At 40.8% G+C, this 14,752-nt stretch overlaps 1 protein-coding gene across 1 annotated transcript in view; it reads right to left on the bottom strand.

Moving 5' to 3' along the window:
• The window catches only part of bmpr1ba (bone morphogenetic protein receptor, type IBa), a 504,629-nt gene extending 490,239 nt beyond the window's left edge, over positions 1–14,390 (bottom strand). The window contains exon 1 of the mRNA XM_060851677.1: positions 14,283–14,390. The gene's annotated coding sequence lies outside the window, so the exon portion shown is untranslated. The remainder of the gene's footprint in view (positions 1–14,282) is intronic.
• Positions 14,391–14,752: the final 362 nt, after the last annotated feature.

The raw sequence follows: 14,752 nt of genomic DNA, 5'->3' as shown, positions 1-14,752 counted from the left end.
CTTACAGCCCTGGTAATATTCAGATGAATTTGCACTGTGCTGTTTCCAAGGTGTGTCAGAATACATCTGAGCAGATTGATTCAAAACCTCTACACAGAGTCGGCTTCTAGTTGGGACAGATGTCTTGAAGTTTATTCACAACATTAACAATTTGTATGTCTACAACACCACAGATTTACACAAATAAGCTGGCACACAGCTAACTGACTGAATGCAATTTACTAAGGCTAGGACACAGGAGGAAGAACTGAAGGTAAGACCTGTCTATTATGCGACTGCTTAAGAAAGTAATAACCAAGTCGCATTAATAGATAATTAATCCAGACACTCAACTTATGTTCAGGTGACCTGGGTTCAAATCCCATCGTTAGAGATGGTAGTTTTTTAAATATAATTTATTCACAGCATCACTAGCTAGGTGAGCATCTATTGCCCATCCCTAATTGTTAAGAGTTAACCACATTGCTGTGGGTCTGGAGTCAGAATTGAATTCAATTCATGTAGAGCAGAATTGAATTCAATTTTTAAAAAAAGTCTGGAATTAAGAATCTACTGATGACCATGAAACCAATATTAATTGTCAAACAAAAACCACCCGGTTCACAAATCCCCTTTGAGGATGGGAATCTACCATCCTAACTTGTAACTCCAGACCCACAGCAATGTGGCTGACCCTTAACCGAGGGAATTAGGAATGGGCAATCAATGCTGGCCTAGCCAGTGATGCCCACATCCTGTGAATGAATTAAAAGGAAAATGTCTTATAAGCACCAGACTGTCTGGACTGGAATCTATGCCCTAATACATCAGGCTGTTCCCCATAATGAAGCTCCCACACTGTCACAGCCTGCAATAAAGCCAGATCCAGTCCAAAACCTAAGGTAGGAAATTGTAAGGAATAGGAAACTGAAATCAGACAAGATCCTTGAGGAATAGAAAGGAAGCAAGAAAGAACGTACACAAGGAATTAGGAGAATAAAAGGGGCCATGAAGTGTCCTTGACAAGTAAGGTTAAGGAGAATCCCAAGGCATGTTGTACATATATTAGGAACAAGAGGGATCTTGGAGTCCCTGAAAGTGGTACAACAAGCAGATGAGGTGGTAAAGAAGGCATACAGCATGCTTACCTTCAGCGCCGGGACACTGAGTATAAAAGTTGGCAAGTCACTTTGCAGTTGTATGGAACTTCAGTTAGGCTACATTATGGAGCAGTGTGTGCAGTTCTTGTCACCACACTATAGGAGGGATGTGGAGGGGGTGCAGAAGAGGTTTACCGAGATTCTTTTTTACCCACTCACAGGATGAGGGCATCATTGGTTAGGCTGGCATTTATTGCCCAGAGGGCAGATAAGAGTCAACCACATTGCTGTGGGCCTGGAGATAGCAGTAAGCCAGACCAGGTAAGATGGGCAATTTTTTTTCCTAAAGGGATTTAGTGATCCGACAATGGTTTCATGTTCAGCATTAGACTCTTAACTCCAGATTTTTATTGAATTCAAACTCCACCATCTGCTGTGGCAGGATTTGAACCTGGGTTGCCAGAATATTGCTGAAAATGTGTTGCTGGAAAAGCGCAGCAGGTCAGGCAGCATCCAAGGAACAGGAGATTCGACGTTTCGGGCATAAGCCTTCCTGACGAAGGGCTTATGCCCGAAACATCGAATCTCCTGCTCCTTGGATGCTGCCTGACCTGCTGCGCTTTTCCAGCAACACATTTTCAGCTCTGATCTCCAGCATCTGCAGTCCTCACTTTCTCCTTGCCAGAATATTATCAGGGTGTCTGGATTAACAGTCCAGCAATAACACCAGTAGGCCATTGCCTTCCCTCGTTTGAAGTGTATTAACTAAAAGGAGAAAGTGAACAAACTTGAATTAGTTTTGCCAGAGCATTGGAGGCTGAGGGGTGACCTGATAGAAGTCTGTAAAATTACATGAGTTGTAGATAGTGTCGATAGTCAGAATCTCTCTCTCAGGATGGAAATGTGCTGGGCAAGTTGTTGGAGGGAATCCTGAGAAACAGGATTTACATCAATTTGGAAAGGCGAGAACTGATCTGGGATAGTTAACATGACATTGTGTGTGGGAAATCATGTCTCACTAGCTTGTTTAATTTTTTTTGAACGAGTAACAAACAGGATTGATGAAGGCAGAGCAGTGGACTGAAGTAAGTTGTTCAACAAGGTTCCTCATGGTAGACTGGCTGGCAAGGTCAGATCATATGGAATACAGGGAGTAGTAACCATTTGGATACAGAACTGGCCTGAAGATAGAAGACAGATTGGTGCTGGTGAGTTGCTTTTCAGGCTGCAGGCTTGTGACTAGTGATGTACCACTAGTGCCTGGGTCCGCTGCTTTTTGTCACTTATATAAATGATTTTGATGTGAACGTCAGAGGTATAGTTAGTAAGTTTGCAGATGACACCAAAACAGGAAGTGTGGTGGACAGCGAGGCAAGTTACCTCAGAGTACAATGGGATTTTGATCAGATGGGCTGAGGAGTGGCAGATGGAGTTTAATTTATATAAATGCGAGGTGCTGCATTTTGGAAAGGCAAATCAGGGCAGGACTTATACACTTAATGGTAATATTGTGGGGAGCGTTGCTGAACAAAGAAACATTGGAATGATGGTTCATAATTCGTTGAAAGTGGAGTCACAGCTGGATAGGATAGTGAAGAAGGCTTCTGATATGCTTTCCTTTATTGGTCAGAGTATAGGAGTTGGGAGGTCACGTTGCAGCTGTACAGGACATTGTTCCGGCCACTTTTGGAACACTGTGTGCAATTCTGCTCTCCCTGCTACAGGAGAAATGTTGTGAAACTTGAAAGGGTCTTCAGAAAAGATTGACAAGGATGTTGCCAGGGTTGGAGGGTTTGAGCTATAGGGAGAGGCTGAATAGGCAGAGGTTGTTTTTCCTGGAGCGTCGGAGACTGAGGGGAGACCTTGTAGAGGTTTATCAAATCATGAGGGGGCTTGGATAGGGTGAGTAGACAAGGTACTTTTCCCGGGAAGGGAAACTAGGGGATCAAAAACTAGGGGATATAGGTTTAAAATGAGCGGGGAAAGATTTAAACGGGACCTAAGGGGCAAAGTTTTCATGCAGAGGGTGGTGTGTGTATGGAATGAGCTGCCAGAGGAAGTGGTGGAGGCTGGTACAATTGCAACATTTGAAAATGGATGGGTACATTAATAGAAAGGATTTAGACAGATGTGGGCCAAATGCTGGGATGAATGATATGGGCAAATGGGATGAGATTGATTTAGGATATCTGGTCGGCATGGACAAGTTAACCAAATGGTCTGTTTCTGTGCTGTATATCTCTATGACTCTACAACTAGGGGACATAGGTTTAAGGTGAGAAGGGGAAGGTTTAAGGGAGATGTGCAAGGCAAGTCTTTTATACAGAGGGTGGTAGGTGTCTGGAACTCATTGCCAGTGGAGGTGGCAGAAGTAGATATGACAGCAAAGCTTGAGAGACACATGAATCAGCAGAGAATACAGGGGTATGAACCATGTGCAAGCAAATGGGACTAGTTTAGAATGGCACCATGGCCAGCACAGGTATGATGGGCTGAAGGGCCTGTTCCTGTCCTGTAGTGTTCTGTGTTGGCGAAAATTTGAAGTCTATCTCTTACTGCATGACTAAGAAACTCCTTCAAGCTGTGGAAAAAAAAAAGTCTGATGCATTAGTTTGACTGTCACAGATGCTGAGTTTCTCCAGCATTGTCTGTGTTTATTTCAGTTATCCAGCAGCTGCCTTTATTGACGTTCTACTGGTGAGTTCTCATGACTGCTCGGGGCTTCCTCTGTTGTATATTATGCAGTAAAGTGAGACTGATTGTGTTGGGACAGAAGTGAGAAAAGGCATGGCTGGGAAAAACTAACTGGGAGAAAATAGGTAAACAATGAAAGGGGGAGCAAAGGTGAATTTCCAAACGAATTGATATATAGAATACAAACAGCCTTCATAATGAGCAGTCAAGCCTCTCTTTTGGAAAGGGTTTGGACAGGAACCCGCACCTCTAAGTGGGTGTCAGAGATTGCACAATCCACTAAAAGTGTCGGATTCAAACAAAAACAGAAATTGGTGGAGAAACTCAGTGGGTCTGGCAGCATCTGTGGAGAGAGAGAGAGAAAAAGAGAATTACGTTTCGAGTCCAGTGACCCTTCTTCAGAAGTGTCTGACTGCTAACCTGAACTTTTTCTGTGCTTTTAGGAACAGCCCTGCATTCTGAAATAAATTTCGTAAACTCTAATATTCTGCCACATTATCAAGTAGATTAGATTAGACTCCCTTCAGTGTGGAAATAGGCCCTTCAGCCCCACAAGTCCACACTGACCCTCCGAAGAGTAACCCACCCCCCCTCTGACTAATGCACCTAACACTACGGACAATGTAGCATGGCCAATTCACCTAACCTGCACACCTTTGGATTGGGGGAGGAAACCGGAGCACCCGGAGGAAACCCACGCAGACACAGGGAGAATGTACAAACTCCACACAGACAATCACCCGAGGTTGGAATCAAACCTGGGACCCTGGCGCTGTGAGACAGCAGTGCTAACCACTAAGCCACCGTGCTACCCCTATTCCTTCTATTAGGGGTAAAGGGTATTTTACCATAATTTGTTTTAATTCACCTGTACCTTTGGGTGTGACTTTAATGAAGTTCCATGACGAAAAAGGTGATGCTGGAAAAGCACAGCAGGTCAAGCAGCAGCTGAGGAGCAGGTGAATCGACGTTTCCAGCATAAGCTTGATTCCTGATGAAGGGCTTATGCCTGAAACATAGACTCGCCTGCCCCTCGGATGCTGCCTGACCTGCTGTGTTTTTCCAGCACCACACTCTTTGACCTAGATTCTAATAATTGCAAAGATTACCTGGCACAAACGTATTCTCTTATCAGTGATGGCAAATTTTTAAATATGTTTTAAGTAGTTAAGTCGATAAATTGATAACTTTGTGATTTGATTGATTGATTTTATTCACATGCACCTAAGTACAGTGAAAAGCTTTGTTTTGCAAGCAGTGCTCGGATCTTCAGAGGTGCTGACTGCTCTGTCAGTGACCAAACCAAGGATCACAGTCTGTGGACTCCTCTACTGAAGGATTCAAAAAGACTTCTACATTGCTAAAGCCAACATTTTGAAGGTCCCACAAGCTTCTTTGATCCCTTCTAGATTATAATCGCAAACCTCAAGTGGGAACAGCATTAATGATTGTTATCTTGGAAGTTTTTTTTTAATCTCATAGAATCCATATGATATGGAAACAGACCATTAGGCTCAACAATTCCACACTGACCCTTCAAAGAGTATCCCACCCAGACCCACTCCCCTACTACTTTACATTTCCCCTGACTAACGCACCTAACCTACATGTCCCTGAACACAATGGACAATTTAGCATGACCAATTCACCCAGTCTGCACATCTTTGGACTGCGGGAAGAAACCGGAGCACCTGGAGGAAACCCATGCAGACACGGGGAGAATGTGCAAACTCCACACAGTCACCCAAGTCTGGAATCAAACCTGGTATAGGAGTAATGTGAGGCAGCAGTGCTAACCACTGAGCCACCATGCCACCCCCACAGGATGTGCAGTCCATTCCACACACGGTCTTTCTATTTTAGTCCTTATGCTCCACACAAGCCTCCTCCCATCTTATTTTATCTCACACGATCAACATAAGCTTCTGTGTGTTCCTCCCTCATATAGTTAACCATCAGTCCCTGTAATATAGCTATGCCATTTACCCTAACCACTTCCCTTGGCAATGAGCTTCACACTATTATCACTCTCTGGGTAAAGTTTCTTCAATTCCCTTTGTGATATAACAATGGCAATCTAATATTATGACTTCTTATTATTGTCTCCCAAGTGGATTTTTTTTTTGTTGTCTGCTGTGCCTGTCACAGTTTTAAAGATCTCTGTCAGATCACCACTTACTCATCCCATCTTTAGAGTAAAGAGTCTCCATTTATTCATGTTTTCCTGATAGCCATGTAGAACCGTTATGGTACAAATGTAGGCCATTCAGCCCGCCATGTCAGCTCTGTCTCCCTGAATTTTGTTAAGGTAAACCAGGGTGGGACCTATACATGGTTAATGGTAGGGTTCTGAGGGATATTGAAAAAGACAGTGACCTGGGGTGCAGGTGTATAGTTCCTCGAAAGTGGAGTAGCAGGCAGGCAGGGTGATGAAGGAGAAGTTGGTGTGCTTGCATTCACTGGTTAGAGCATTGAGTATAGGAGTTGGGAAGTCATGTTACAGCTGTGCAGGACATTGTTGAGGCCACTTTTGGAATACTGCATACAATTCTGGTCTCCCTTCTATCGGAAGGACTTTGCTAAATTTGTGAAAAGATTGACAAGGATGTTGCCAGAGTTGGAGGGTTTGAGCTTAGGGAGGTGCTAAATTGACTGGGGCTATTTTACTCTGGAACAGCAGAGGCTGAGGGATGACCTTATAGAGGTTTATAAAATCATGAGGGGCATGAATAGGGTAAATAGACAAGGTCTTTTCCTAGGGTGGGGGAGTCCAAAACTGGAGGGCATAGGTTTCGGGTGAGAGGGGTACGATTTAAAAGGGACCTGAGAGCTAACATGTGCATGAGGAGTGTGATGCGTGTATGGAATGAGCTGCCAGAGGAAGTGGCAGAGTTGGGTACAATTACTACATTTAAGAGGCATTTATGAGGTTTAAGGGATATGGGCCAAATACTGGCAAATGGGACTAGGCCACGTTGGGATGTCTGGTCAGCATGGATGAGTTGGACTGAAGGGTCTGTTTCCATGATGTAAGACTTCATGACTCTATATTTCAATAAAATCATCTTTCATCCTTTTGATTTCCAATGAATATAAATCCACTCTGTGTAACCTTCCCTCATACAATTAGCCCTTCATCCTAAGAATGGACATTCTGCATACTGCCCGAGTACGGTTATGTCTGAAAATAGCCAGTAGCCTAGTGGTATTATCACTAGATCATTAATTAAGAGACTAAGGTAATGTTCTGTTGGACCTGGGCTCAAATCTCACCATGACAGATGGTGGCATTTGAATTCAGTAATAATCTGGAAATAAGAGCCTAATGATGACCATGAAACCATTGTTGACTGTTGGGAAAACCCATCTGGTTCACTAATGCCCTTCAAGGAAGGAAATCTGTACCTGGCCTAGCCCAATAGTGACTCCAATACCATAGCAACGTTGGCTGACTCTTAATTGTCCTCTGAGCAATTAGGATTGGGCAATAAATCCCTAGTCAGGGATGTCCACATCCCATGAATGAATTTTTAAAAAGCATTGGTTCTCAAACATTGAATCTTTGTTTGGCTGTACCTACTCATTCAACATAAAACCCTCCAACAACTCGTTCAAGTCGCAGTTTTTCATGTGGGAGACTTGACAACATATATCAGCAATCTACTGTATTACAGTGAGAAACTTATAGCCGAGCCCACTCCTACCCTTTGCCAATATCTAAATAAGTGCATTTTAAGTAGAGGGTACAGAATAGAATCAGGAATGGAACAACAATCCAGTTTTCCTCTGCACCTCATGGTTGGATGATTGTAGCTAGCAATCCACATTGATTTCACTGATTTGGCATAATGGGAACATCCAAGGCTGGAGTTCATAATCTATGCTGACATTTTAGTGCTGTGTGGAAGGAGTGCAGCACTGTCAAAGACGTTGATGGAATATTAAAGTGAAACCCCCTCTCAAGCAGACAAAAACAAGCCCAACACACCAGTCATAGAGATGTACAACATAGAAACAGATCCTTCTGTCAAATTCATCCATGTCAACCAGATATCCAAATTTGATCTAGTCTCATTTGCCAGCCTTTGGCCCATTTCTGTCTAAATCCTTCCTAGTCATACACCCATCCACATGCCTGATAAATGTTGCAATGGTATGAGTCTCCACCACTTCCTCTGACAGCTCATTCCATACACACACCACCCTCTGCATGAAAAAGTTGCCCTTTAGGTCCCTTTTACATCTTTCCCCTCTCACCTTAAACCTATGCCTCTAATTATGGGCTCCCCTAACTGTGGAAAAGATCTTGTCTATTTACCCTATCCATGCCCCTCGTGATTTCATAAACTTCTATAAGGTCACCCCACAACCCCTGATGGTCCAGGAAAAACAACCTTTCTCTATAGCTCAAAACCTCTAACACTGGCAACATATTTGTAAATCTTTTCTGAATCATTTCAAATTTCACATCGTCCTTTCTATAGCAGGGAAGATCAGAATTGAATGCAGTCAAAGAAGGTAGGGTGTATTCCTAAATTCCTGGCAAGTACTTATTCCTCAGGAAACACTTAAAACAGATGATCTCGTTACCATTTATCTCACTGCTGTTTGTGGGAGCCTGGAGTTCATCAAAATTGTCTGTGATATGTTCTAAGTTTTAACAGTGACTACACTTTTAAAGTACTGAATTAGTATAGGCACTTAGGGATGCACAAGGTGATGAAAGATAATTTATAAATGCAAGTCTATCTTTTTTGTTAATTGAGATAACACTTGTGCAAAAGACATTTAACCAAGTTCAAGTTTTATCATTACATTCCTGGGTCTCACTATCACTCCAGTGAATATAAGGGAGTACATATTCATCTCTGTAAAAGTAAACGCACAAACCATTTATGGAAAAGTCTGACGCCACTGAAGCTGAGAAGTTACCTACAGCAACCGTGGATTTGTAACAGTCGCCATTTCTGTCTGATTTTCATTAGAATGTAGTCTAACATGGCCACATATCCCATCCAATGAATGTATACATTCACAGGACCCAACAATCCCATTATAGAAGAGACATTTCATAAGTAGTCTGTTCACAACCTCAGAACTCTAAAGCCACTGAGATACTTTTAACCATGTAATGTAGGCCTCCCCTCCCCTCAACTTCATTCCCCACCCCCAGCAGCTAGTTTGAACCCACCAAGCTCCCCGAAACAACTGCTGCTTTTGTTTGGCACAAACTCAATGGGCTCAATCGCCTCTTTCTATACAGAACCATTTCGTAATTCTATGTGAGGTAAGGGATAAATATTGGTCCAAACACTTGGGAGGGCTCCTCACCTCTTCGTCAAAATAGTTCCACTGCGTCATTTTAACATTCCCTTGAGAGGGCAGATTTGGTTTCAGTTTTACATCTCATTCAAAGTACTGCACCTTCTACTGGGCAGCACTCCCTCCCTGGATTCTGGTGCAAGTTTCCGTGAATAATTTGATCTCACAACCTTCTGACTTAGAAACAAAACTGCAAACAGCAAAGCCCTGGCTGGGATTCTGAAATAGTGCAAAGGGATATTTTGTAGACACCTGAGAGGGCAGACAGGACACTTAGTTATAATCCTTCATGCTACAATAAATATTAAGGGTTTTCTCATTAACATAGCAACATTGTGCACAACAAGGGTTCAATACATTCCAGACATTTTTATTCCAGACAGGTCACAAAATAAACTTCACAATCAATGATTTTGACACCTTCAAATTAATTGAGGTTGTACAATTACATGGATTCTGTGCTAATACTTAAACTACTGAGAGCAAACATGCAGTGTTACCAAATAATTTGATAATAAAAAAAATTAAGTTTTACTGTACTAAGTATAATCTCAATTTCTACACATTATAAAATAAATGCTAATCACTGTAACCATGACTGCTGTTTCGGTCTAGTCCGAACCAGACTTTAGCCAACAATAATAATATCATTGCCAACATAACTATTTATATCCAGCACCTAGGAACAGGCTTGCAAAGGCTAAACTTCATAAAAATCAGATTGGAAATAAAGAAAAGTAGTTAAAATCAGATTTTACTACCTCATTAGCTAAAACATAAGTAAGAAACATCACGCATTTATATTGCACCTTATCTTGTGCCTACATTGAGAAACAGTGAGAACCTATTTCAAATGTTTTCAGTCGGATTTCAACTAGAGGGCAAAATATTTTTATAACTTCACGTGAATTTTTTTTATGATGACCAAACATTGAGATACCTATTTTTACACTTGTACAACCAATACATTATATTTCACAGAGATGTTTTTTTTCTTTATAGATAGCATGTGATAATCAGTTCAAACTGCCCTGTGACGACCGGCTGCCTTTTAAAAAAATTATTCTTTCCAGAATCCTCATGCAAAATTCCCGCACTAATCAGAATTGGGGCTTAGTTTCAGAGTCTAAATGTTTGCAGGCTCAATGCATCATTCCTTACTCTCCTCACCTTACTGTAAAGTGCTTCGGGATTTCCAGAAGTTGAAAACGACAACATATCGAATGAAGTCTTATTTTTTAACTATTCATCTTATACTCCCATCTCCAACCTCATTCACTCTGATGCATCACCTGGTATGGATTGCTAATTACAAGTATAAATGCATTTACTTCCTCAGCAACCATCATGTGGTAGCTCATATTTTGTTCTTGAATAATTATATTTTTTATTACCATCTGCCCCCATCCCCCACTGACCAACCACCTTTCCTCTCCCCCGCCCGCATCCCCAGCAAAGGTTGAGTCAATTTCACTGCAGCAATCTGGTCAGAGATGACCATTTCAATATTTCAACAGGTATGCTGATTGGCAGTGAGACACAAAATTTAATTTGTTAACTTCAATCCATACATAAAGAAGGGCTCATGCCCGAAACGTCGATTCTCCTGCTCCTTGGATGCTGCCTGACCTGCTGCGCTTTTCCAGCAACACATTTTCAGCTCTGATCTCCAGCATCTGCAGTCCTCACTTTCTCCTTCAATCCATATATGTCAGGTACATAGGTAGAAACTACTTCAGATTTTCTTTGGTCTTTGAGTGTTACTGACAAGGTCAGCACTTGCTGGCTAACACTAATTTCCCTTGAACAGAGTGGCTTATTAGACTGTTTCAAAGCACTGTTAAGTATGAACCCCATCGCTGTGTGTCGGGAGTCACATGTTAAGTTAAGGACAGCAGCTTTTTTTCATTAAAGGACATTAGGGAACCTTTAGTTTTCTTTAAACACCAATGAACAATGATTACAAATACAGAAATTGCTGGAAAAGCTTAGTAAGGCTGGCAGCATCTGTGGAGAGAAATCAGAGTTACCATTTTAGGTCCTGTGTCTCTTTTTCATACCTACTGAGATTTCCCAACATTTTCTGGCTTTGTTTCTGATTTCCAGCATCTGCAGGTCTTTCGATTTTGATGAACAATGATTACATTAAACCAACTTTCTTGTTCAATTCCAGATTCTTAATGGATTCAAATTTCACCATCTTCCATGTCCCAAGAACATTAGCCTGAGGTTCTGGATTACATTAGTATAGTGACATTATCAGAATGATATCTCTTCCGCAACAATCATACTTGTTCACCTCCCTCCAGATAACTACTGGTATCACTCTAATCAGTAGCCTTAAGCAAAAATAATAACAATTTAGTTAAATATTTGTTTCCCTCCTGTATTACACAAAGTACTGGCAATAGCCCAGCTCATAACTATTTATGGAAATTAGGAGTTGCAATATAAGTACAGAAAGGATGTGATTGAACAGTAAAAGAAAACACATTAAAAAGGATCAGCAACAAAGAGGGGAATCAGACATCAAGTACAACCCATGGGTACAAAAATGCCTGATAACAGGAAACAAATGTTTGTAGATTGACTCTAAATGTGGTATTTGGTCCCATTTTAATAAAAGGTACTCTGATACAATACAACAGTTGACAAACGATGCAGTATACATTGCGAAATATCAACTCAGCCTGAGCAATCTTAAATAAATCGACTTTGAGAGAATTAGCAAACAAAAGTTGCTAATGTGTATTTGAAAATGAAATTCATTCTGAATGTAGGCCATTTCTCTAAAGGAACAGTCTCGCAAACAATCATTCAAAAAAAATCTAAATCAGGAAAGCAAGGACATTTTTAGTGGAAAAAGAAAATTGAACTCTTACATTCTGCACACCTTTCTGCACACATCTAAAGCCAGATATGATAGGGGTGTTTGAGGGACTTTTAGATAAGCACATGAATATGCAGGAAATTGAGGAATATTGACCAAGTGCAGGCAGAAGGGATGAGTTTAATTTGGCGTCATGTTCGGATCAATATCGTGGACCAACTGGCCCGTTCCTGTGCTGTGCTGTTCTCTGTTCTCCTCATTTATCATGGTAATTTATGAGCAATTTTTACATGAAAATAGCATGAACTTTATCTTTAAGTTTTGGGTGCCAGATTTACCCTGAATACATCAAGCTGGACTACACAGCATTCACAATGGCAGAAAAGGATTTAAGAAAGTAACTATGGAACAATTCGACTCATATCTCTCCTAACTAAGTTACTCGAGCCTACAAAGTGGAATAAGATTAGTGAATGTACGAAAGGTGTGACTAACAGAGTTAGTCAACACAGATTGCAAGGAAATGTCAATTTTGATTAATTGAACTATGCATTGAGACAAATAGAATGCAATGCATACAGCATATTTGTGCATTCCAAAAAAAATCGAGGGTAAAAAAATATGCCTTTTCTGTGGAATGTTCCATTTCCAATTCAATTATTTAAAGTAATAACTTTTCATAAGTGTATCTATGAGTCAATGGCAAAAATTAAGTTCCGGATTCTCTTACTTTCATTACATGTACAGTATCATATTTTCAATAAATTAATATGTCGCAATGCAGCACACTTCTCTGTCGGTGTCCCGATTTCAGATGAAAGCTTTGTCTGTCTTCTCAGGTGGAAGTAAAATATCTCACTACACTGGGGGAAAGCACCCCATGGGACCTTTTACAGCCAGCTAAGAAGATGAATGGAATTGACTGTAGATGGATATCTTTAAAAATACAATCAGAAAATGACTGGTATTCATGAATTACCAGGATAAGAAGCACTCAAAAAAGACATAATGGCTGTGAATGGTAAACCACTTTAAATTGCAGTCCCCGAGTGTTTGTGTAATTCCACACAACTCAGTCTTCATCAATCAACGGATGACCAGCGTGTATCTGGGACACCCAGTTATTTCCCATTCTTTGTAAAAAGAAAATCCAAAGCATTGTCACTTTTTTTTAAACAGCACGTACTCTGGATATTGGAGGCAATGGCTCATTCACACTATTTTTGTTCTTTTCAATCACTTCCAACTCCTGCACTCTTTTAACAGATAAGAAACAATCCGTTATTTAAAATATTTTAATTATCAATTAACCTGTTTTACTATCCACACTGGAGTTTTACTGATATTGTATCTATTTGTAATGTGTTTTGTCCTGATAGTGTTATTGGTAAGCTCAGAGGTACTGCAGGAAAGACTTGTAGTGGAAATAAGTACAACATTGTTCACTGGACAGGCAAGACACTAGTTGAAAATGGAAATGTAGTGGTTTTGGCTGCTACATCTCAGTCAACATAAACCATTTCAACAAATGTATTATTTAATCCTGACTTTTGAATTATTACAACAGTATGCCTAACAAAGTTAGTTCCTGTTTTATGAATAAATATGACAAAAATCCAATCATATTCCACTATTCCAGTATTTGAAGTGAAAAAAATCAAATAGTTGATTTTCTTCTGAGATGGTTTAGATGAATACGTCGTGGATGAATGGAAGGAGCAGTACGTTGGGTGACAGAAGAAATTTCTTGGACTTTTCTCCAACTGAGCTGTTCAGTCACGTTGGATTTTTTTTGACAGTGGTTCTGACTAATCTCTCCACTTATTAAAATAAAGTATCACAGAAATTCCGAGTGTGTACAGTCACAAACGTATTGAAGAGAATGAATAGCGAACGAGACTTTTGAGACAAAAAAAACTCAACAAGAATTGAAAACTTCCCACTGAGTGAACTAATCTAGGTGTTCATCTTTAGATTGGACAAAGACAACAGAAAGAGTGAAATCCTTCCTGAAGACAATTTTGTCCCAAAGATAAGGTGTTGTGCAACTTGTCCTAAAAAGTCTCTGCATTTTAGCATTCAAACTTAACAATATTTCCAAGTTATAAATTCACAACATATTTATAATCTATTACGTTTAAAATATATTCATAATTTGAAAGCATTCTAAATTTAACCATAGCAATGGAATCATTGTTAATCCTTTGGTAGTATTTTCTTAAAACCTCAAATGGATTTTGTGGCAATATTCTCCTGTACAGCACTTGGCAGGATCGTAGCGAACGAGCGCCTCCTTTTACTTTTTGATATGTTTGTGGATCTCACATATACACACACATTTAAACACACACAGGTACCTTCACTGCAAACTCCTGCACTCTCCGCTTGCCCTGCTTTAATCTCTGGCAATGATCTTCAGTCGCTGCTGAATGCTTCTTTCTTGCTCTGCTCCCACTTCACACGGGAGCACTGGAGGTTGTTTGCAGTGATGGGTTAAAAGTCCCCCCTTCCTCCTCCTTCTCCACCTCCCCCACTTTTGGCTCTCGCTCCTTCGGCGCGTCTCCAATGACTGACAGACCAGTCTCGGGCTCCGGGCTCTCAGCAGCAGCAACACTTCGGCAATCTCCGGCAACAGCAAGGCTTCGGCAATCTCCGGACCCCGGACTCCTCGTTTCATCACCTACACTTCGGCAATCTCCGGCAATGGAGCTAAATTGGACCATTGTCAATGTAACCTCCCCTTCAAACAATGGCCTTTCCTACTTTGTTTTGCTCATACCCATCTACCAACTGAGTGAACTAATCTAGGTATTCATCTTTAGATTGA

This window comes from Hemiscyllium ocellatum, chromosome 36, assembly GCF_020745735.1.
Source record: "Hemiscyllium ocellatum isolate sHemOce1 chromosome 36, sHemOce1.pat.X.cur, whole genome shotgun sequence".
Taxonomy (NCBI): domain Eukaryota; kingdom Metazoa; phylum Chordata; class Chondrichthyes; order Orectolobiformes; family Hemiscylliidae; genus Hemiscyllium; species Hemiscyllium ocellatum.
The sequence above is the reverse complement of the archived record's forward strand: the minus strand, read 5'-3'. Positions and strand labels throughout refer to the sequence as shown.